The sequence below is a fragment of the Rhinoderma darwinii genome, chromosome 2 (genome assembly GCF_050947455.1).
Source record: "Rhinoderma darwinii isolate aRhiDar2 chromosome 2, aRhiDar2.hap1, whole genome shotgun sequence".
Classification (NCBI taxonomy): domain Eukaryota; kingdom Metazoa; phylum Chordata; class Amphibia; order Anura; family Rhinodermatidae; genus Rhinoderma; species Rhinoderma darwinii.
Window position 1 is genome coordinate 444,959,542 of NC_134688.1, and position 23,846 is coordinate 444,983,387.

General features: G+C 41.7%; 1 protein-coding gene and 1 long non-coding RNA gene across 16 annotated transcripts in view; one reads left to right on the plus strand and one right to left on the minus strand.

Annotated features, from left to right (window-relative positions):
• The window catches only part of ROBO2 (roundabout guidance receptor 2), a 962,581-nt gene that overhangs the window by 707,703 nt on the left and 231,032 nt on the right, over positions 1 to 23,846 (minus strand). The window lies entirely within an intron of this gene.
• LOC142741550 (uncharacterized) lies at positions 500 to 22,061 on the plus strand. 2 transcript variants are annotated; one of them, XR_012881190.1, is made up of 4 exons: positions 500 to 544; positions 9,807 to 10,034; positions 21,019 to 21,174; positions 21,660 to 22,061. It is a non-coding gene; the product is annotated as an uncharacterized LOC142741550 (long non-coding RNA). The 2 variants fall into 2 exon arrangements; XR_012881191.1 differs by lacking the exon at positions 9,807 to 10,034 and having other exon boundaries at positions 501 to 544.

The following is a 23,846-nucleotide window of genomic DNA, read 5'->3' on the forward strand; positions in this document are numbered from 1 at the left end:
CCGCGGCCATGGACACTACAGTCAGCCTTTTTAAATCAAATGAAGATAGGCTGTGATAAAAAAAACAAAAAACTTGCAATGTGGACACACAGCAAATTAAAAGTGTTATATGTAAAGCGGTAGATTCGTCACCTTTGATCTACCCCTCTTAAACCTCTATCAGCAAATATTTTTAATCACACTAGGTTTTTTCGTGGCCGCAAATATTTTATGAAATATATTTGATTTTAAGTAAATAAACATTAGGTTTTATTTAACTAAGGCCTCGTTCACATCTGCATTGGAGGCTCTTTTAGGGGCCTCCGTCGAAGATCCGGACGAGATTACCAGATATTAACGCTGCGCTATTGTCACCGGTAAAGTAACGGACACTCGCGACAAAACGCCATGGAAACCCATTAAAGTCAATAAATTCCATCGCCGCCGGCGATGTCTATTGTGTAATGGAACAGTTGCTTCAGTTATTCCATTGTTCTGCTCCTCTGATGGAGCAGAACAACGGAACACATCAACACAGGTGTGAACATAGCCTAACTGAGCTGCGGTTAGTAGAAGTTTTTGCCACTGGATTATAATAACAACAATTTGTTAGTTAGGCATACGATAAGACATGGTTGCACAGAAAGGGGGGGAGTGTTTGCGGCACTTATCAATTAAAGCACCCCTGAGGAAGCCTCATTGTGGCGATACGCGTGGGGCTTTCAGTCCCCCTTTCCCCTCTTGGTTCTTCACGTAAATATGCTGGCTTGATGCAACATTTCTTTTTTCAGATGTTTATATACTAGGAACGCATATTTAGGGGATTAGATGGGAGTGTGGGAGTCTCTTTTGTTTGCCACTTATCAGGGTGGCTACCCCCAGAGATTTTGTGTAGCATATTTAAATTATTTATGTGGTGTATTTACTTCTAATGAAAATATATATTTGTGACATACATAATTATTCTATGGTATTTTCTTGCCACACATACATTGTGTTTTGTGTTTAAACTTATCAATTAAAGGAGTCATTCATTTGGCTCAGTGTCTGACTGGGGTCCCTTGGGACCACCAGAGCAAATGATTCTGAGGGGCTTCTTTATGGCTAAACATGTCCATGACATGACATGAAGAACCCAACAGACTTGTTTATCTCTCTGCTTTACATTCTTTCTTCTGAAAAAGATCTATTCATTGGGTTCCAATAGTTTGTAAACATATTATAAAGTTTATTGTAAGCTGTGGAAATCTCCGCAATATCCGGCTTTGTTGTTGTCCATTAATAAGCTGAAATGGATGAAAATAATGACGGCTGACTGAGTAGTCTGTTGATATTCGATTGACTATGGTGGCCAAATCAGACATTGTAGTACTTTCCTTCTTCATCTCGTTAATTTAATTAAATATTCTAAGTGAAATAAATAACAATCATAGTGTGCCTGATGTGCCAGCAGCATTTTAAAGTAATTTTCTTTGATCTGAAAAGGCACATAAAAGTCAATAGTGTTTAGAAGAGTGATGTTGATATATTAATGCCATTAAGTGGGTCAACACTTCTTTTGTACTAGGGAAGCGATTTTTTTTTGCCACATCTTAATGGTTTATGCAACAAATTTCTCCTTTAGAAAGAAGATAACTGTTTCTCTAGTGCCACCTATCGGTGGCTATTCACCCAAATATTAAAGAGGCCTCTGTCACCATATTATAAGTGCCCTATCTCCTACATAAGGAGATGGGCGCTATAATGTAGGTGACAGCAGTGCTTTTTATTTTTAAAAACTATCTGTTTTCACCACTTTATTAGCGATTTTAGATTTATGCTAATGAGTTGCTTAATGCCCAAGTCGGCGTGTTTTTACTTTAGATCAAGTGGGCGTTGTACAGGGGAGTGTATGACGCTGACCAATCAGTGATCAATCAGCGTCATGCACTCCCCTCCATTCATTTACACAGCGCATAGGGATCCTGCTAGATCCTTATGTGCTGTCTTATACTAACACATTAACAATACTGAAGTGTTTAGACAGTAAATAGACATTCCACGGGATGTCTATTCACAATCCCTGCACTTCGTTACTCTGTCTGTGGTAGTTACAGCAGAGGACGCGTAATCTCGCGAGATTACGCTGTAGATGACAGGTTACAGCGAGATTACGCTTTCTCTGCTGTAACTACCACAGAAACATTAACGAAGTGCAGAGATTGTGAATAGACATCCCGTGGAATGTCTATTCACTGTCTAAACACTTCAGTATTGTTAATGGGTTAGTATAAGAAAGCACATAAGGATCTAGCAGTTCCTGCTGCGGTCCAAAAATTACGCACCGCAGAACAATTTCAGCTCGGAATTTATATGCAACATGTGGATGAGATTTGTTGAATCTCATCCACTATGCTGCTACTATATCCTGCAATTCCAGACGGAAAAAACGCAGCGAGTCCTAATTCCTTTGGTAAAACTAAGGCTGGGTTCACACGACCTATTTTCAGGCGTAAACGAGGCATTTTACGCCTCGATTTACGCCTGAAAAGACGGCTTCAATATGTCGGCAAACATCTGCCCATTGCTTTCAATGGGTTTGCCGACGTACTGTGCCGACGACCTTTAATTTTACGCGTTGCTGTCAAAAGACGACGCGTAAAATGACAGCCTCGGCAAAGAAGTGCAGGGCACTTCTTGGGGCGTAATTTGAGCCATTTTTCATTGAATCCAATGAAGAACAGCTCCAAATTACACCCGTAATTGACGCCTCGCAAAATGCGAGTACGAGCAATTACGTCTGAAATGCAGGAGCTGTTTTCTCCTGAAAACAGCTCTGTAATTTCAGACGTAATGGTCGTTATCGTGTGCACATACCCTTATAGTTATGTGGCAGCATGAAAAATGTTCAACATTGTTTGAAAAAGTTTCCCACCCTTTCCCTAGAATAACCCCAGAACATAAAATCAATCAGAAGAACAAATTCTAGTGGTTCCAATAACACGGTACAAGTATATATGAGTCTGTGCGAGACGCGCATTTCCAACAGAATGTCTCAATTAAACTGAAAGGCTCCAAAAAACACTAGATCGAAACTTACTAAACATTATTCAATCACGATAGTTCGCAGTGAAATATTTATGCTCTGGATGAGTATAGTACTTAGTGCGACACAATTTAATTCATGAGATTCTATTGATTGTACACCTCATTTATCATTACCTTCATCTGTTCTAAGGGGATATGAATTGTGCCTCTAATAAATTCTGCTTTGTTGTTCTTGCGAGCCCAGGTGTTTGTCATGATTAGAATCTAACTTTCCTTCTAAAAGTTATGCTGAATCTAGTTTTTCTGTATAAGACCTGAGTATCCTTTATTTAACCTTGCAAACTTAAAAAAACTAAGACAATATAATAACAAAACATAACTGGCACATTTCACATAGGTCAAATCAGAACAGCTTTCTATTCTAAGAATATAAGTAAGGCTCTGTTCACACATCGCATTAAAATCCGAAGTGTATTCCCGCGATAGAAATCCAAAGCAGACACTGTTCTGCCGTGGATGTGCTGCGGGCGTGCAGAAGATCCGCATAAAGATTATCCCTATTGTCAATCAATGAGGCTGTTCCTTGGCTTTTTCATGGGTAACCTGCAGAAATATCCGCAAGTTATTTTTCCAGTGCTGCAGAAAATCTGCGTAGAAAATTTTGTTGCATTTGAACTGTTGTTTAAATCGCATGGGAAGCAGAAGTCATCGGATATGATGCGGATTTAGCACACCGAATCCGCAACAAAGACCGTGTCAAATCTGACTCGTGTGAATGGAGCCTTTAGCTGTTTACACATGAGGGTTTTACGCATTTTAATCTGGTTTTCATGCGTTTTTGGCACTTTTTTTGCAAAAAGGAAACACACTTTGTTAGGGTATGTTCACACGCCGTAGCAAAATACGTCTGAAATGACAGAGCTGTTTTCGGCTGAAAACAGCTCCCGATTTTCAGACGTTTTTGTGACTACTCACGTTTTTCGCGGCGTATTTTATTGGAGCTGTATTTTATTGGAGCTGTTTTTCAATGGAGTCAATGAAAAACGTGTCCAAAAACTTATTTTTCGCGGGCGTCTTTTTATGCGTCGTCTTTTGACAGCGATGCGTAAAATTACACCTCATGGGAACAAAACATGGTAAAACCCATTGAAAGCAATGGGCAGATGTTTGTAGGTGTAATGGAGCCATTTTTTTAGTGGTAATTCGAGGCATAAAACGCCCGAATTACGTCTGAAAACAGTGCGTGTGAACATACCCTTATTTTTGCAAAAATCCCAGCAAGGCCACAACAAAAACTGCACATGTAAATATAGTGCAATGCCTCTTGTACATTAGGGCCATTTGCATGGAGAATGTATGGAGGCACACAGAGTCTCTGCAGCTCTATACGATGGAGCTACAAGTTCTCCATGAGTCATCGTATGATGTCTCCATATAGCACCATGCCAGATATTCTCCCCTAGAAGCAATGCTGCTAGGAAGAATAGTTCCATAATCCGTGAATCCGTTGGATTGCAATAATTTTCTTTTCATTCATATAGCATCCAATAGGAAAAAAAAATGTATGCCGTCAAATAAAATTGGGGGTACATGGCAGTACAGTAGGGTCTCATTGACCTCTGAGTTTATAATGCAATAACATGAAAGTGTGAATGAGCAGTGAATAATGTAAATGTTATCACATTTAAATACAAGAAATATCGGCTGGATTCACACGAACGTGGCATTTTTGCGGACGCAAAAACGCGGCATTTTGCGCGTGCAAAAATCTCTTGCCAGCTCCGTGTGTCATCAATGTATGATGCGCGGCTGCGTGATTTTCGCGCAGCCGCCATCATAAAGATGACATCAGTCACTGTCCAATGTGCTGAAAGAGTTAACTGATCGGCAGTAACTCTTTCAGCACCCTCGACAGTGAATTCCGTTCACCATATCTAGCAACCTGCTAAAAAAAAAAAGAGGTTCGTACTTACCGAGAACTTCCCGGCCGTTGCCTTGGTGACGCGTCATTGGTGACGCGTCCTTGGTGACGCGCCTCTTTTGACATCTGGCCCCACCGCCCTGGATGACGCGGCAGTCCATGTGACCGCTGCAGCCTGGGCTTGGCCTGTGATTGGCTGCAGCTGTCACTTGGACTGAATTGTCATCCCGGGAGGTCAGACTGGAGGAAGAAGCCGGGAGTTATCGGTAAGTTAGAACTTTTTTTTTTTAACACGTGTATATTGTGATCGGAAGTCACTGTCCAGGGTGCTGAAACAGTTTAACTCTTTCAGCACCGTGGACAGTGACTGTCTCCTGACGTCGCGTACCGGATATTTTTTTGCCGGGTTCGGCCAAAACGAGTTCGGCCGAACCCGGTGAAGTTCGGGTCGGTTGTCCGGGTTCGCTCTTCTCAAAGACACTCCGTTTGGATGTTTGTAAACAGAAAAGCACGTGGTGCTTTTCTGTTTACATTCATCCTTTTGACAGCTCTTGCGCGAAGTGCTTCCGTGCGGCATGCGTGGTTTTCACGCACCCATTGACTTCAATGGGTGCGTGATGCGTGGAAAACGCTGAATCAACGGACATGTCGTGAGTGTTTTGCAACGGACCAACGCAGCGTAAAACTCACGCACATGTCTGCACGGCCCCATAGACTAAAATAAGTCCGTGCAACGCGCGAGAAAATCACGCGCGTTGCACGCGCGTATTTCCCGTTCGTCTGAATAAAGCCTAATAGTCAGGTGTTCTACTAAATCTTAAGGACTAGTTCACAGTTTTTTGGCGCTAATTTTGTGAACTAGGCCTTAGATTTCCAGCAAGTCCAAGCCTACTTGTAAGATACCAGTAACTCCAGCAGTAATTCCTTAAAATGAATGATTACAATGGATAAAAGGGGATTCCCGCCCATTACATATAAAATGGGCAAATGTCAGCAAATACAAAGTTAAAGCTCAAGCTAAAGTTTGGTAATTATAGGTGTTGTCCATTTTTTGTAGTTAACAATTTTGCAAATGTGATAACAGGACATGCAGCCATATTAGTTTTTCCCTTTGAATTCGCTACTCAGTAAATAGTCCCTTTTTTACTGATAGAAGATGCTGATGAATTTGTCATCAACTGGTTATAAATTTTACCAATATAGGTGCACTAGCATTTGAGACATACACAACACAAAAGAAAAATGACAATATTTCTGTAAGTAAAAGAAACATAAATAACAATCTTTGCCTGTCTGATTTACTACTATTACTAGTAGTACTATGATATTAGGATAACAATTCCTTTTACAGTGATGCTATTTGTATGGAGCTTTACGAGACAATACTATTCTATGAACTATTCCATTACGAGTGATGTACAAGGTAACAATGACTGCAGGGAGATCTTTTTTCCAAAGCTGCACTATAGCTGTTTCCATTCCCTCCCCCAGCAAAAAATGTTAATAGACAAGAAGATATTGGCAAAAATATATTTTAAAATGCCATTATCATCAATGGTAGTGCCAAGCAAATGCCAGTAGAAAACCCTCAGAACGGTGAAGTCTATCCATGTGCAGGTCAGGGAGATGAAAGTAAGGGTATGTTCGCACACAAACTCAAAAACGTCTGAAAATACGGAGCTGTTTTCAAGGGAAAACAGCTCCTGATTTTCAGACGTTTTTTTAAGCCTCTCGCGATTTTCACTGCGTTTTTTACGGCCATTTTTGTAGCTGTTTACTATAGAGTCAATGAAAAATGGCTCTAAAAACGTCCCAAGAAGTGACCTGCACTTATTTTTCATGGCCGTTTTTTTACGTGGCCGTTTTTCAAAACGGGCGCGTAAAAAAACGGCCCGTCGGAACAGAACGCAGTTTTTCCCATATAAATCAATGGGCAGATATTTGGAGGCGTTCTGCTTCCGATTTGTCAGCAGTTTTTCGGGCATTTACGGCCTAAAAAACGTCCAAAAATAGGCCGTGCGAACATACCCTAAGGGTATGTTCACACGGCCTATTTACGGACGTAATTCGGGCGTTTTTGCCCCGAATTACGTCTGAAAATAGCGCCTCAATAGCGCTGACAAACATCTGCCCATTGAAAGCAATGGGCAGACGTTTGTCTGTTCACACGAGGCGTATATTTACGCGCCGCTGTCAAATGACGGCGCGTAAATAGACGCCCGCGTCAAAGAAGTGACCTGTCACTTCTTTGGCCGTAATTGGAGCCGCTATTCATTGACTCCAATGAATAGCAGCGCTAATTACGGCCGTAATTGACGCGGCGTTCAAGCGCCTGCACATGCCGGTACGGCTGAAATTACGGGGATGTTTTCAGGCTGAAACATCCCCGTAATTTCAGCCGTTACGGACCCCCGCCGTGTGAACATACCCTAACAGTTCTTTCTCCCTGTTGCTGGACCTGCAAGTCCAATAAGTTGATAATATCCGCCTATTTGTTTTCTGCTAAATAATCTCCATTATGAACAGTCATACATGGAGACACCAACTCAGTTTTGTCTATTGACTCTCTTAGTGAATGGAATTATTGATAAGTGTGGTCCCATTAATATATATTTCTTAACGTACGTACTCATAGAATACCTATGATGGTGAAGTAGAAAAGTTTTCTTGGGGGAATGTTTTTCAACCGTAATGAATGCTGAAGCCTTAATATATTTTATTGACTAGGAAAGCTTAACTATGGTGATTGGATTTACTTGTTTGAAGTAGACGTCACTCAACCTGAGATTTCTTTTAAACTAGCCGAGAACTAATACGAAAGATCTTCTTCGTTAAAAGTGATGCCTTTTATTAGCTAATGAAATCAATTTAAACACAACACAAGCTTTCAAAACACGTTAGGTTTCTTCAGTAGGCATGACTGTAATTGGTGCTCGGTGGAGATCTATGAAGAACTGGGTCCTATGCCCTCCTATACCTAATGGCATCCATACCCCAGCCCTATCCACATTAAGTTGTTCTATGAAATAAAATTGTACAATACAAAAAAAGTGCAAATATAATCATATATATGAGGAAACTCATAAGGCATTAGAATAATGTACACATAGTTTCATTTACAGAGGGGATGTCTAGTGGCAGCAAGTGATGACATATCAGTAGGATATGCTGTCATTTTCTCATTGATGGGATTCTGAGTGCAGGAATTACGATTGCTAAAATAAAGGGGCTACTGTGCTCTTCACAACACCATGACGCTATTGTCGTGCTGTTTAGGTACTGGAACTCAACCCAATTCATTTGAATGGAGATAAATTGCATTTACCTGCTCAGGACCTGGACGGGATTGTAATTGCCCAGAAAAAGTGCTGAAAGTGTCTCAGCTCCTTTATTCTCATGACTGGTAGGGGTTCCCACCACATAGGTCCCATAGCCTAGCGATATTTCCTCACTTGCTTTGACTGGACCCTTTCAATATACTGGGCAATGTTCTTCAGCATTTCCTTAATACCTTACTTACACCAGTCAACATAAAAACACATTCAATAACACAATACTACACACACAACATTGAGGACTTTGCTATAGGCATACAATAAAAAGTAGTATGCGTTGATCTGTTTAATTTCCGAAAATGCAATGTGAGGATATAATCAATATAACATTTAGAAAAAAGCTAATGACATGGCCGACATTTGGACAATTGATCCAAATTAAAATGAACTCGTAGAATTAATGATTGCTTACTACATACTTATTTCTCTTTTTCTACCAAAATCAATTTTCCAAATAATCTGAAATGACCTACAGTGAGATTCAATAAAACATTACTGTCCAGGCATTACTTAAAATTCTTATATATCAAGAATTTTTTATGCTACAAGGAGATTAGATTTCAAGGATCACTGACCTCAAACAGCCCATGAAGAAAATTAATGGACAACTACTGACTATAGAAACTGGGAAGAGACAAACCTCTGTGTACAAAACACTTTGTCTAGTAAAGGACCCAATATACATATGCAAAGGTATTAGCTGAATTTACCAAAATGCTGAATATATTGACCAATAATTGTAGATCACATAGAAAACTGATATTTGAAGGGTTACCGATTATATACATTTTTCACATGTCAAGCAGACATCACAAAAATACCACAATGATGGGGGTCGAGAAGTAAGAAGTCCTAACAATGAGCAGAATGAACAGGTCCTGGGGCAGATTTTATTGGAGAGATCATTGCCTATCCGTTCAAATTCACAATAGTTCAATTTGAAACTTTTCATAGTTATTAAAATGTACCTAGAATGTAACAGAGACAATAGGTTATAAATAAGGATATCTATGAAATGACAACAGCTTTAAAACAGTAGGTGTTTGACAATGCTGATTACAGGAGAGTCTAAAAAGTGGTCACCAGACAAAAAGACAAATGGTTGCTAGGCAACGTGAAGCACTATGCCCTGTAGTGTACAAGAAGCTGGGCTGACAGAAAAAATATATATAGATTCTGCTAAGGTATGTAATACTAAGGACATACTGTAGTATTGTAATGCCCACGGTCACTAACCGCCGGCACCCCCACTTACCGGCAGCCGCGACCGCAGGGCTCTCACGACTTGCCGTTGTCTCCTTCCCCACAGATGCCAGCACACACTGCTGCATCTCCCCGCTGCTTCCCCTATGGTATGTGCGCTTCTTCCCGGTCTTAAAGGGCCAGCGCATGCACCAGTAAATATGTCCCTGTCCATTCCCAGCTCATCCAGGACTGTAAGGACTCTGCCCACTTCCACCTTGCCTGAGCAATGTTATGTCTTCCCTACGTTTGTCTTGCAAATGGTTCCTTAGCTGTATCCCATTTCCCGTATCTGTGTTTAGTTCCAGAGCCTAAACCGAGTATCCTAGACTACTTCACCATCTGTGTCCGGTGCCCGTGCCAAACCAAGTGTCTGAGACGACTGCACTACTCCAGCCTGGTGTCCTAGCCAAGTCCAGTGTCCGAGACGACTGCACTACTCCAGTCCGAAACTCAAGCCTCACGTCATCGTCCTGCACAGGCCTGCTTCCCCCTGACTGTCTGGCATTTACCCACTTCTGACCTTCCAGGTACTTTAACATTGCTGACTCCCACAGATTCTGTTGATCAGCAGCTGCTCCATTACAGCGGAGTGGCCCAATGGGTCCACATACCTGCAAGTCATTACAAGTATTATGTGTATGTAGTAAGTGCAGAAAAGTTGACTTTCAGAATCTACACAGTGACTAACATTCGTTTTGCACGTCATGTGATTTTTAGCACTGGGTCGAAGTTCTCTTTAAAAACATCTAGGTTCATTGTAAAGACCTAAAACAAAACTCTACAGTTTAAAGCAACTTCATGAATTATGAATTTGGAAACTTGACATATATTAAATTAAACAAGAGATGTCATAGAGGCTCGCTCCATCTTTGGTTGTACACAGAATATTTTTGACAGATATCCTCTGGTCACTAGCTCTGGGCATATGTTTTCTATGCTCCATTTCATTTCACTTCTAACATATAGTGCAGAAAGGTGAAAGACTTGAGTAGAAGACCAAGCACAAAAACAAACAACAATTTAAGGATACAAATGAGATTTTCTTTTGTTCGTATTAAAGATTTTTAAAATATCACTAATATTTCCGGAGATTTAGGAGACTATTGATAAAATCTACAACATGGTGGAAGACATTCAAAAATTCTGGTCCTAAAGATCTGTTCCCCAATAGGTAATGATCAATATCCTCTTTAACAATATGTTTGAATTGGCCAAGCATGCTGGGTAATTCGACAAAGGTCGAGGCATATAAGCTATTATACCCCTCTGGCCCCCCATGTAGTGTTTTAGGGCGAATATTAGAAAAGGTATAGGAAAAAAACAGCCTTTCTCACTTTTTTTCCCCAACACCAGATGTTGGATGATGGTCTGGAAGTCTCATAGAGACCTAAGACGATCCATGAATTTCACTATGTTTGAGCTGTTGCAGATGAACATATCACTAGTACTTCTTTTTATTGACTTTTTGTTTTTACCATTGATACTAGCAATATAACTTAAATTGTGGATTTTGAATTTTCCACCGTACAAGCAAAACTACCCATAACACAAAACCATACAATATAAAAAACCAAAACTCCTTTTTTTTGTAAGGCTAATTCAGGTGTAACTTAAAGCTTCTCGGCCCTAATTCAAAATCTGTAACAGGGCCTTCACCTACTGTACCATTTATATTACTGATGTCTTAATATGTGTCAGACAGGCCTTTGTTGACCCGTAGGCACCAGGATCCGGTGTGACCCCCTATTATTATGCCCCTACTGATTGGTCAGTTAAGGAATGTCATAGTACCTTCACCTGATTACTTATTAGTGAATGAAAATGCTTTGTGTATTTTCTTGAAGTTGGAACCAGGGGCGTAACTAGGAAAGACTGGGCCCCATAGCAAACTTTTGACTGGGGCCCCCCTCCGCTGGGTATCACACAACCCCCCCCCCTTGTAGATAGTGCCTCCCTATAGATTCCACCACACAGCGCCCCCTATAGATAGCACCATACACAGCCCCCTGTAGATAACGTCTTACAGCCCCAATCCCCCTGTAGATAACGCCATACAGACCCCCCCCTGTAGATAACGCCATACAGACCTCCCCTATAGATAAGGCCATACAGACCCCCCCTGTAGATAACGCCATACAGAGTTCCCCCTGTAGATAATGCCATACAGAGTCCCCCCTGTAGATAACGCCATACAGAGTCCTCCCTGTAGATAACGCTATACATAGTCCTCCCTGTAGATAACGCCATACAGAGTCTTCCTGTAGATAACGCCATACAGAGTCCCCCCTGTAGATAACGCCATACAGAGTCCCCCTGTAGATAACGCCATACAGAGTCCTACCTGTAGATAACGCCATACAGAGTCCCCCCTGTAGAGAACGCCATACAGACCCGCCCTGTAGATAACCCCATACATAGCCCCCCTGTAGATAAAGCCATACAAACCCCCCCTGTAGATAATGCCATACAGAACCCCCCTGTAGATAACGCCATACAGAACCCCCCCTCTAGATAAGGCCATACAGACCCCCCTGTAGATACCGCCATACAGACCCCACTGTAGATAACGCCATACAGAACCCCCCTGTAGATAACGCCATACAGACCCCCTGTAGATAATGCCATACAGACCCCCCTGTAGATAACGCCATACAGACCCCCCTGTAGATAACGCCATACAGACCCCCCTGTAGATAACGCCATACAGAACCCCCCTGTAGATAATGCCATACAGACCCCCCTGTAGATAACACCATACAGACCCCCCCCTGTAGATAAATCCATATAACCCCCCCCCAAAAAAAAAACGGCCTATAGTTTGTCCTACAAAAGACATGTGTGATTGCTGGCAGCGATAAGGAGAATGGGGGATCGAAAGTCCCCCCAAGTTTTCCATGACTAACCTCGGACTTCCGGAGTCTGTGCAGTTCAATAAAAATGAAAGGTGTGCAATTAATTTCTATGAAGACAGACCCCGGAAGTCCGAGGTCTGTCATGGAGAACTTCGGGGGACTTTAGGTCCCCCGTTCTCCTTATCGCTGGGCGTCCCAGCGATCACAAATGCATCCCCTATCCTGTCTTTTGTAGGAACAACCCCTTCAGTGGCGTCATGCTGTAGCATCCATAGCGGCTGCAAGCGGAGCCTCCAGCCATGGGGGGGGGTCCGCGTCGGCGGGTGGCACGGGCCCCCTCATGCGGCGGGCCCCGTAGCACCCGCTACGGCTGCTATAGCGGTAGTTACGCCACTGGTTGGAACCCTATAGATATAGAATTTATCACCTAATCTTTGGATAGATGTACAATTATAAAGGGATGAGTTTTCTTTCTAAATTGCACCTTATTTTGTGTTTACACATGGATATTTATTGTAGGTTCATACAAGTTATGTGCAAAAGCAAATTGGTGTGCAAAAGCACTGATGATCCCAATTTCCCAGCTTCTATTGAAATGTTGAATTCATTAAAACGTAACTTTTATTATTTTAATTTAGAAATGAAGCGCAGCAGAGAGAAGAGGAAGGACGTACAACATTGAGGTGAGTTAAAATGGTTCCAAGTCGGTTAGCGTAACGTTTGAGGTCCAGTGTGTATTAGGATCTCATAAGAATAGTGTGGCAGGCACAGTCAGCAGCTGCAGACTGCTAGAGAGCCTCTTTGTCACACTGGGTAAGATGCAGTAGCTTGTACCGACCAAGATTATTAAAAGAGCGCTAGCCCCCCCGACATGTTTCGGGGCTAATAGCCGCGCGTTCATTTTCCTCTTCCTGTTATAGGAGGGGGGACCATCTACTGGGGTGCGTCATCTCCAAAAGGCAGCCAATGGTGATTGCAAAGAGGGGCGAGCCCTCATTATGTTTTATTGACATGATGGCTGACCTATGTAGTAATGTAGCCGTTCCTCCAATCGAGTGTCGATTAGCGCGCATGCGCACCCTTGTCAGATCTGGTGATAGAATTTAGGTGTTTAAAAGGACGTCTGTCCCCGTCAGGACACAACGGGAGGCCGGATGATGCGCTGAGGTATAGGGGCATAGCATGCTGTCATCACGTCTTAGTTTTTTAGTTAGTTAGTTAGTTAGTTAATTAAAGGTGCCCCAAACATTGGCATACAGAAGAGGAAGAGAGAAAATGATATTATTTTGATGTTGTACTGTAGCAAGAAATTTTGGTGTGTGTGTTTTTAGTAAACCTAACGTTAGCTCTGCTGAGAAGAGTATATCGATACTTTATAGATCTATGCAAGAGTTTTCTCATATGGAAGATTGTATCAACTGGTGATAATGTGATATATGTAAGTTAATTTGATAAGATATTAGATAGATGGCCATTAGTGCCTGTGATTGTGAATATAGTGTGCATGCGCCAAAAGCGTGCCCTGACGGTGACAGCGGCACTTCGAGACATCAATTTCTATCACCCGATCTGACTATGGAGCGCATGCGCGCTAATCGACACTCGATTGGAGGAACGGCTACATTACTACATAGGTCAGCCATCATGTCAATCAAACATAATGAGGGCTCATCCCTCTTTGCAATCACCATTGGCTGCCTTTTCGAGATGACGCACCCCAGTAGGTGGCCCCCCCTCCTATAACAGGAAGAGGAAAATGAACGCGCGGCTATTAGCCCCGAATTTATCCCCTGAGGACGCTGCTGAAGCAGCGAAACATGTCGGGGGGGCTAGCGCTCTTTTAATAATCTTAGTCGGTACAAGCTACTGCATCTTACCCAGTGTGACAAAGAGGCTCTCTAGCAGTCTGCAGCTGCTGACTGTGCCTGCCACACTATTCTTATGAGATCCTAATACACACTGGACCTCAAACGTTACGCTAACCGACTTGGAACCATTTTAACTCACCTCAATGTTGTACGTCCTTCCTCTTCTCTCTGCTGCGCTTCATTTCTAAATTAAAATAATAAAAGTTACGTTTTAATGAATTCAACAACTCAATAGCAGCTGGGAAATTGGGATCATCAGTGCTTTTGCACACCAATTTGCTTATGTATATAATCCATCCCTGCCAGCTACTAGGGTCTGCGCTATTTCTTTTCATACAAGTTATGTGGGCGCATTGTTGTTTATTATGCTTGTATATACTTTTTGGACACAGTAACTTTTCCTGATATTATACTAGATTCTATGGAAGTGAACAGCGTTTTAAACCACTACTGCAAAACATATTGTTAGAAAAGCCTAAGGCCTCACCAGGCGACTTACAAAGTAAACACACTGACAGTTTCATGTATTTCTGTAATGAAAAGCCAGAGGCAGTTGCATTAAAAATGTGTTTGTGGTGAATATTATAAATGTTTCTGAGTAACTTGTCAACTTTTTACATTGTGCAAAATAAAACTTTTTATGCAATGTAAAATAGATACCAACGTATCTCAAGTGCATTGTAGTCCGGCAAGAGGGAAGAAAGCTTTTTCCAGGGGCAGACTAAGCTACTGGGCATTAAAGGTCATAGACCACTTAAAAAACACTATAGCCATAATACACTTGATTTTGGCTAATAAAATAGATTTGAGGAGCACTTATAACTTGCATTTGTTTGTTTTTGACTAAGGGGCTGTGGACCCCTCTGGACTTGTGGACTTTGGCACTGACCTAATGTCCAAATAGTCAGTCCTCCTCTGGCTGGTTATAGACTGTAGTGGAGTAATGTTGTGTGGACATTCAGTTATTGCTATAAATTTCATCTGAAGTTGGCGCTTAAAGAAGCACTTTTTTTCTGCCCTCCCAACCCGTAGTTTGAAAATGTGATTAAATGCAATGTAGTGATGTGTATTGGCTTAACAGGTTCTTTATTTTACCATTAGCTGCTCCAATCCTGGCTGTCGTTGGGTCGCGTGATCTCCATTCTGACTATCCAAATCTTACAGCGTCTGCTGTAGGGACCTGAATGCAAGTCTGTGAGAGCCTCAATATGAGTCTTAGGGCTTGTCCACACGTACCGGAATTGCTGCATTTTTCAGTCCGGAATTGCGGACGGAAAAAACGCAGCAGAATACAGTAGCAGCAAAGTGGATGTCATGATCCCGGGTTATGTGGACCCACTAGGTCCGCCGCAGTGGAGTGGCAGCCAGCCAAATCACAGTCTGTACAAAGCCTTTGCAAAGTGCTTAGCACAAGGGTACCTGTAAGAGTCCAGACAACAGCAGAGGCTTTAGCAAAAATGGAACTTGATTTGGCAGGTGGCGCCAGACTTGGCGGATGAGACCAGGTGTAGTAGATAACACCAGACGTGTTGTATGACAGCGAGCGTAGCAGATGACACAACACAACTCCAACTTGAGATAAGGCACAGGAACAAACACATCACGGGATACAGGATACAGGTAGCAGGGCACGGGAACACTGGGAGCAGCATACAACTAAGGGACCGTTTTGAGAACTAACATGGTTAAACATCAACAACGCTTATGCAAGGAGTGGAAGGGCAGAGCCCTTTTTATAGTCCAGGGTGATCTGGAGATTGGTCAGGGAAGATTAACATGTGTGTGTACTGGCCCTTTAAGGCCGGGACCGAGCGCGCACGTGCACCCTAGAGTTCAGGACAGAGCAAGACGGCCGTGAGTGCTGGCATCTCCTAGGAGGGAGACGCTGGCAGGATGCTAGAGGTCTGTGGTCGTGGCCGTTGCGAGGTAAGGAAGAGCGATAGTCCGCGCAACCGCGGCCGTGACAGTGGATGAGATTGAACAAATCTCATACACACAGTGCGTCAATTCTGGGCGGAAAAATTGACCTGCGGTATCTAATTTTATTCCTCAACATGTCAATTGTATTTGCGGAATTAGTGCATATTTGCTGCAGGTTTTCCCCATTGAATTTAATGGGGAGGTAAAACCCGCAACAAATAGTTGTTTGTTTTTGCAGCGGGTTTCTTAGCGATTCCACCGCAAAAAAACACAACTCTGAAATAAAACATCTATACTCAGCTACGAGTCTATTTCTTCCTTCAGGCCGGCCTCCTGGGATGACGCTTCATCCCATGTGACCGCCACTGCAGCCAATTACATTCTGCAGCCATCTCCGGGGATGAATGTCATTCCTTAATTCAGCAGTTTTCCGCATCTAACATTCCGGTTGAAAAACTGCACCACTGTTTGGTGCGCTTTTTTGCCCGGAAATACCTGTGGCTCAGAGAGCGGATACGCTGCATGCTTTTATGCAGCGTATCCGCCCCATGTGAACATGGCCTAAGAGGACTTGATTTTGGGAACTGACCTCCGGTTCCTACAGCAGATGCTGTAGGATTCAGGGAGTCAGAATGGGGATTACGTGACCCAACAGCGGCCAGGAACGGAGCGGCTAGAGGTAAAATAAAGAACCCAGTAAGCCAATACACATCACTAAATTGAATTTAATCAAATTATTTATTTTTTTTAAATTGCAGAAGTGCTTCTTTAAGATGCTGAATTTAAAGATTATGGGATAGATTTACCGATGTATGTATGGCAGTTTTCAGGTGTAGATGCATTGGGAGATAGTGGTCAGATTCAATAATGCTATCAAAGATTTAGACAGTGTAAACTTAGGCCAGGCAGACAGATGATGAGCCAAATGTATCAGTGGGGCACGCTGTATGATAAATTGGGCGCATCTTGCCTGACCTGTTAGACACTTTTCGTTCATTATTTTGCGGCAGAATTTATGGACAGATTTTTGGTAGAATTTTAGTGCATTTTAGGCCACGCCCTCTTTCTGCTAAGTCATGCCCCCGTTTCAAGGAACTTCTTAAAAAATGTTTCGTGAGGCACAATGATCTCTTCTTGTTGGGACATCTGCTTAATAAATATGCCTAAAACCTGAAGTGACATTATGTGACACATTTTGTCACGTTTTATGACATATGCTAGTCACAAACACATTAGTAAATTTACCCTATGGTGTTTGGTTCAAATGCCATATTTGTGAATATGATCTAGGCCACCAATGCCCAAAAAAAATAACCAAGACTTAGTACCAATTTTGTGAATTAAAGCTAATTTACCGAGCCGGGATCTTATTGACATACTGTACCCATCTATGTCAAAAGGCTTAACCTAATTTAACAATTCTATTGAATAACTGGAAGTGCTGTAACTGCTTGAATATAGACATTAACAACCGAGCTTTTGTAAAGACAAAAACAAGTGGCACATCAAAATAAAAATGAGAGAGAGCTGGAGGCTTCCCTCTGCATTGGACTCTGTACAGCTCTTGGAAACATTACAATAATTACGGCATTTCTGATTCTCAAGGTGAACATGTTAATTTCTTTTATCTGTTCTTTACCTTTAAATTAGAAAATTCTCTGCGGATTTAAGCAATACACAGCTGGAAACAGCAGATAAACACACGCATTTATGATCAAGACCAAAGAGACTCTCAGATGTTCTCTAAAATGTGAAGAAAATGCGGTACGCTGAGTCGCATCCTCGGTAATGGGATTAGGAGAAATAGCCTTTAGGGAAGCAGGTTCCAAATGGTGCCAGCTACTGAGGATTATAACAAAAACTGTGACATTATGAAAATACCTTGGAGTGAGGCTTTTGGGTCCGTAAGTGCTGCTTGCCAATTCTAAAGAATGTGCCTCATTAAAATGAATAGGGTAATCTAGAACAGAAATATTTGTTGGAATAAGTTATTTCACTTGTAGCTGATTAGCTGTAATTCAGAGCGCAGTTCAGTTGGCAGTGCAAACAAATATTCCTGGGTTGCTGAAAATAGTCTGATATGCCCAATGCGCCGCTTTCTCCCTGGCTCACAATTTCAGGCAGGCAGCAAATGTGCGAGTCTACGCAAAGTAATTTGCCTCTGTATAAATCAAGGTCAGTGCCTTTTACAATGCATTTTAGTTTTGTTCTTGTCATGAAATGGGTACTTTAAAACATTATTCAAGGCAGCTAGGAAAACAGATACTAAGAAAATGAAAAATTGATGGATGAATAGAGCAGCCACAATGGAGCATTTTTGTATATATTATATCGTCTTGGGAATGATACATTGTATTGTTAGGTTACTGCTTTAGGTCATTGTGTGCATGTTGCTGTATTGTGATTTCATTTGGCACAGGGTCAACATTTTGTATCTTTCCTCTTAAATAACCTCAGTGATTTTTTTAATTTGAGGAAATTATTTTCTACAATGGGGAGTCTAATATAGTGCACGCAATGACATTGAAGGGGGTCCTCCAATCTTTTTATTACAAGGGTACCCCATGGATAAGCTTATCAAAGGGTGTCTAGCTTCTGGATCTGTATTCTGTTGGGCAACGTGGCAGCAAGTGTTTGATTCTCCTGCAGCGCCACCCAGGGAAAATAAAGTATTACACGGTGCTCAGTCAAATGAATAGGCTGTCTGTGATCATGGAAAGGCAGGGTCCTCCAGAGACAGAAATGTTTTTTGTAGCTGCTGTCCATTCTGGTTATTGATGGAGACCCTGAATGAGGGACTTCCCTTTATTAACTTAATAAACGTATTTAAAATATGAGTTTTCTAGACCATATAACCCCTTTAAAGAAGAACGCCTGACAGAACCAAGAAGTAGAACAGCTTAACCCCTTAATGAGGTGTCACGTACTGGTACGCGGTAGCCGTTAAGGGGAAGTATGGAGCAGGATCACAGGCTGAGCTCACACCATACTCAGCGAGTGACGGCTGTGCCAAACAGCCGAGACCTCACTGCAATGGGCGGAATCAAAGATCACTTTTATTCCGCCCGTTTAACACCTTAAATGCCACGGTCAATCTCGACCGCGGAATTTAAATTGTTAGAATCACGGGAGCGCCCCCACGGGATCGGCCAGTGGTGACCATTGTTATGGCAGCCTGGGGGCCAAATGAAGGCCCCCAAGTCTGCCATATTCGTACACCTTTGAAGCCCTGTCTCTGGCAGGGTGTCACGTTGGATACGTGGACCCATTGGACCATACTGCCTTGACGGTATGGCAACTGGCCAACAGGACACAGGTCACAGTCTATAGTTCGTATAGTGTACCTGTGGTAGCTCAGACAGTAGCAAGACAGGCTCGGCTGGGAGTAGGCAGCGGGCAGGCACCAGACGTGGTGTAGTAGGACAGGCGTGGTATACAGCACAGCTCAACTTCAGCTCAACACGGTACTTGACCAAGATAGCACTGGATACAGGTTACATTTAGCAGGAACGGGAAACACTGGGAACTGTAAAACACTTAGGAGACTGTTTGCTTAGACAGACTAGGGTAATGACAAGAAGGCTTAGGCAAGGTAGGAAGGGGCTGGACCCCTCTTATAGTCCAGGGGCTCATGGGCTAATTTTGACTAATTTCAGGTGTGCGCTGGCCCTTTAAGAGCGGCCACGAGCATGCGTGCACACCCTACGGGACCCTGGCCGGGAGAAGCGGAAGTGAGCGCTGGCGTCTCCTGAGGAGAAGATGAGGACCAGCGCTCACAGTTCCATGGCTGTGGGTGTCAGGAGGTAAGTGAGCCTGACGGCCCACGGCCATGGGCATGAAAAAGGGCTTCAAAGGAGATTGTCAGAATTAGAATATACTGCAATACATTAGTATTGCAGTATATCATGCAAGTGATCCAGCGATCGATGCTTCAAGTCCCCTAGGGGGACTAATAAAAAAAGTAAAAAACAGTTAAATAAAGATTTTTATACTGTATAAAAAAAAAAATTAAAGGTTAAAACAAACACCTTTTCACATTTTTTTCTCTAAAGCAATGTTAAAAAAAATAAAAGTTAACATAACTGGTATCGCCGTATCTGTAAAAGTCCAAACTATCATAATATAGCGTTGCTTAACCCGCTCGGTGAACGACTATATAACGAATATATATAAAACATGCAAATTGCTGTGTTTTTTGGTCACCTTAGCTCTCCAAAAAACAAGGAATAAAAAGTGATCAAAAAGTTGCATGTACCCCAAAATGGTATCAGTGAAAACTACAGCTCACCCCGCAAAATTTAAACCCCCCACACCTCTAAATTGATGGAAAAATAAAAAAAGTTATGGCTCTCAGAATATGGCGACACAAAACATTTTTTTTTAGCAAATAGTTTTATTTTTTAAAAAGTGGTAAAACAAAACATTAAAATTCGGCATCGCTGTAATCGGATCAACCTGTAGAATAAGGTGCACATGTAGTTTTTACCACCTGATGACACCGTAAAAACAAAAGCCCCCAAAAAATGGTGTAATCGCTGTTTATTGGCCATTTCACCTCACAAATAATTTGTTTTCAGATTCCCAGTACATTATGCGGTACAATAAATGGTGCCATGAGAAACTACAACCTTTGCCCTGCAAAAAAAAAGCCCTCATATGGCTATGTCAACAAAGAAATAGAAAAGTTATGGCTTTTGGAAGGCGGGGAGGAAAAAACGAAAATGAAAGAACTGAAATTGGCCTGGCCTTTAAGGGGTTAATGGGTATAGTTATTGAATCTGCAAACAGATAATATATTAATATATCAACTTAAAATGTATCTTATTTTTATGGCCAGCTTTACTTTACACATTATATATCACTGTTTTTAGGGATGGAGTTCACATGAAATATTTTGCCTATGGGCCTCCATCATCCTGGATCCAGTCCGGACGGTGGTAGTTCCACCAGTGTGTCCCAGCATGCAAGAAATTCTAGGCAGAGGAAGAAAGCAACACAGCTGCCTTTATTATATTCAATAGAGAAATGTGAGTTCACTTGGCAGGAAAGGGGCCGATCCCCTAATGAGTTACTCCACGCACAGTCGACCTGGCCCATCAGAGCACCAACTAAACCCAATGGTTAAATCTAATATGGTAATACCATATATTAGAGTTAGTAAGGCAATACTGTGGCCTTCGTCTGTCATTACTTAAGAGCACCCTGCCCCGGATTCTGACAATTCATTAAAGTGGTATTCCAACTAAACACATTTATGCCATTTCAATAGTAAAAGTTTGTTTGGCATCACAAGCCAGCTGGCTCCAAGGGACCCCCCATTTTCCAATAGGTGAGGGTCCCAGTGGTGCGGTAAATGAAGTTTGATCTTGAATGTTTGTGGATGTCTCTTTAAATACCCAAATATCACAACTTTAACACCTCACTGAACACAATAAGAATCTACCTTTAATTTATTTTATTTTCCTTTGGCAGTCACATTTAAAAACTCTTTTTTTTCTGCTTTCTTTTGTAGGTTTAAGAAGGCAAATAAGCTTCATCCGACTTCTAAAAATGTTTGATCAACAATGCTCAGAAACCAACTGTTATGTAAGCTTAAAGCACCAAAGAAATGTAAAAAGGCAGAATAGAAATGTGAGGGAAATGGCAGAGTTCTGTCAACTTACACTAACACCCTCTAAGTCTAGATTTTTTTTTTCACACCATCTTTCTCTCGAGCATTTGAAACTCATGCTGCTACACCAGTAACACAAGCTGTTACCTAAAAGTGCCTTTAAAGTCATCAATCAAACTCAGTCTGGCTTTTTGCTGCATGTAGAATTCAAAGGCTAAGCCTCCCAGCTCAGTACTGCTACAGAACATTTCCTTTTTACTTGTGCCTTCTCCTATGGTTCACGATGAATTCATAATTGTACAAATGCATAGATTAAAAATAAGAACTCCACCTACATCATAACATCTACATTTATGTTCAATTAAAGGGCATCTCCACGTAAAGAGGTTGCCTAGCAATGCGGAGGATTTCTGTGACAACTGCTATTGAACAGGATGCCATGAGTACTGTGTTAGTCCCAGGAAGCCCTCAGCTGGTCTGCCAACTGTATGACTTCATCTTCCATGGCCTTAAAGTTTAGGGTTCCCAATAACTACCAGTATTGGTACTTGCAAGCCTTCCTGAGGGGTGCAACATGGTCAAATAGTCAATATTTGAATGCCTCTGGGTGCCATCCCTGTATTGTCACATGCAACACGGGTTAAATAATTCTAAAACTGTAGGGGCTGTCGAGGCAGGATTGGTCATATTAATTAAATGTCAAATAACAAGGATTTGAGCCCATACCGCCTTTTCATACAGCAATGACTGGGGGTAGTCAACACGGCAGAAAACTCCAGTGTTGTTTTACACCATTCTTAATGTGGGGACTACTATATAGAGGAGAGCTTAAAGGGATATTCCCATCTCGGACATTTATGGCATAACCACAGGACATGTCATAAATGCCCGATAGATAAATACCCCTTTAAGACATGGTATTAAAGCTCTATGCATAAGAAGTAGTAACCGGACAGTCAGGTTACCATAATGCAGTTAATGTGTTGTATCATAGAAACACTGCATTACTGGTAAATCAGGTTTTTTTTCGTAGTTATTATGGTTGACTGAAATATAGATTAAATTTAGATTAATAATGTACTTCACCTTTAAAAAAAATGCTTTAAGTAAAATATATAAATAATAATCCCTTATGGTCAACTACACAAAAACCGGTCAAGCAGTGGTAAAAATTCTATTGAAAGTTTTTACCTTTCAGGTTCAGCTCCTTAACTCCTTTCCGACATTTGACGTAAACGTATGTCATAACCGGAGGGGGGAGTATGGAGCGGGCTCACTGTCTGAGCCTGCCCCATACTACACAGATGTCTGCTGTATGATACAGCCGATACTTCACTATAACGAGCGTGATGCCGACTATAGCGACTGCAGCATCTAAACTTTAGAAAGAGGAGGGAGCCCCCTCCGTTGTTCTATTGCCTGCCCCTGGATGTCATAGCAACCTGGGGGCCTAATGATGGTCTGCCAGTGGCAAGGCTTAATAGAACCCTGTGAAAATCACGATGTACTGCAACAAATTAGTATTGCGGTTTATCTTGCGAGCGATCTGCTGGTTTAAGTATTCGAGGAGGGCTAATAATAAAAAAAACAAAAAACCTCAAACACAGTTAAAGGGGTTTTTATGCATACAATAAGCTTAAAAAAATGAAAAAAACACCTTTTCCCATTTCGCCCCCTAAAATAAATAAAAAAAGTCAGAATGAACACAGTAAAAAAACAAAAAAAAAACACTGAATCACAATTTTTTGGTCACCTATCTCCCACAAAAATGGAATGAAACATGTAAAAAAAGTCTTATGTACCCCAAAGTGCTAGCAATAAAAACTACAGCTTGCCCTACAATAAAAATAAGTTCTCACATGACTCAATCGACGGAAAATAAAAAAAAAACTACAAAAAATAGTTATGGCTCTCAGGATATTACGACAGAATTTTTTACTTGTTTTTTCCTTGTAAAATAAAAACCTGTAAATTTGGTATCACAGTATTCGTATTGACCCGCAGAATTAATTGAACATGTTATTTTTACTGCTCTGTGAACATCGTAAAAACGAAACCCAGAAAGCAAGGGAGGAATTGCAATTTTTT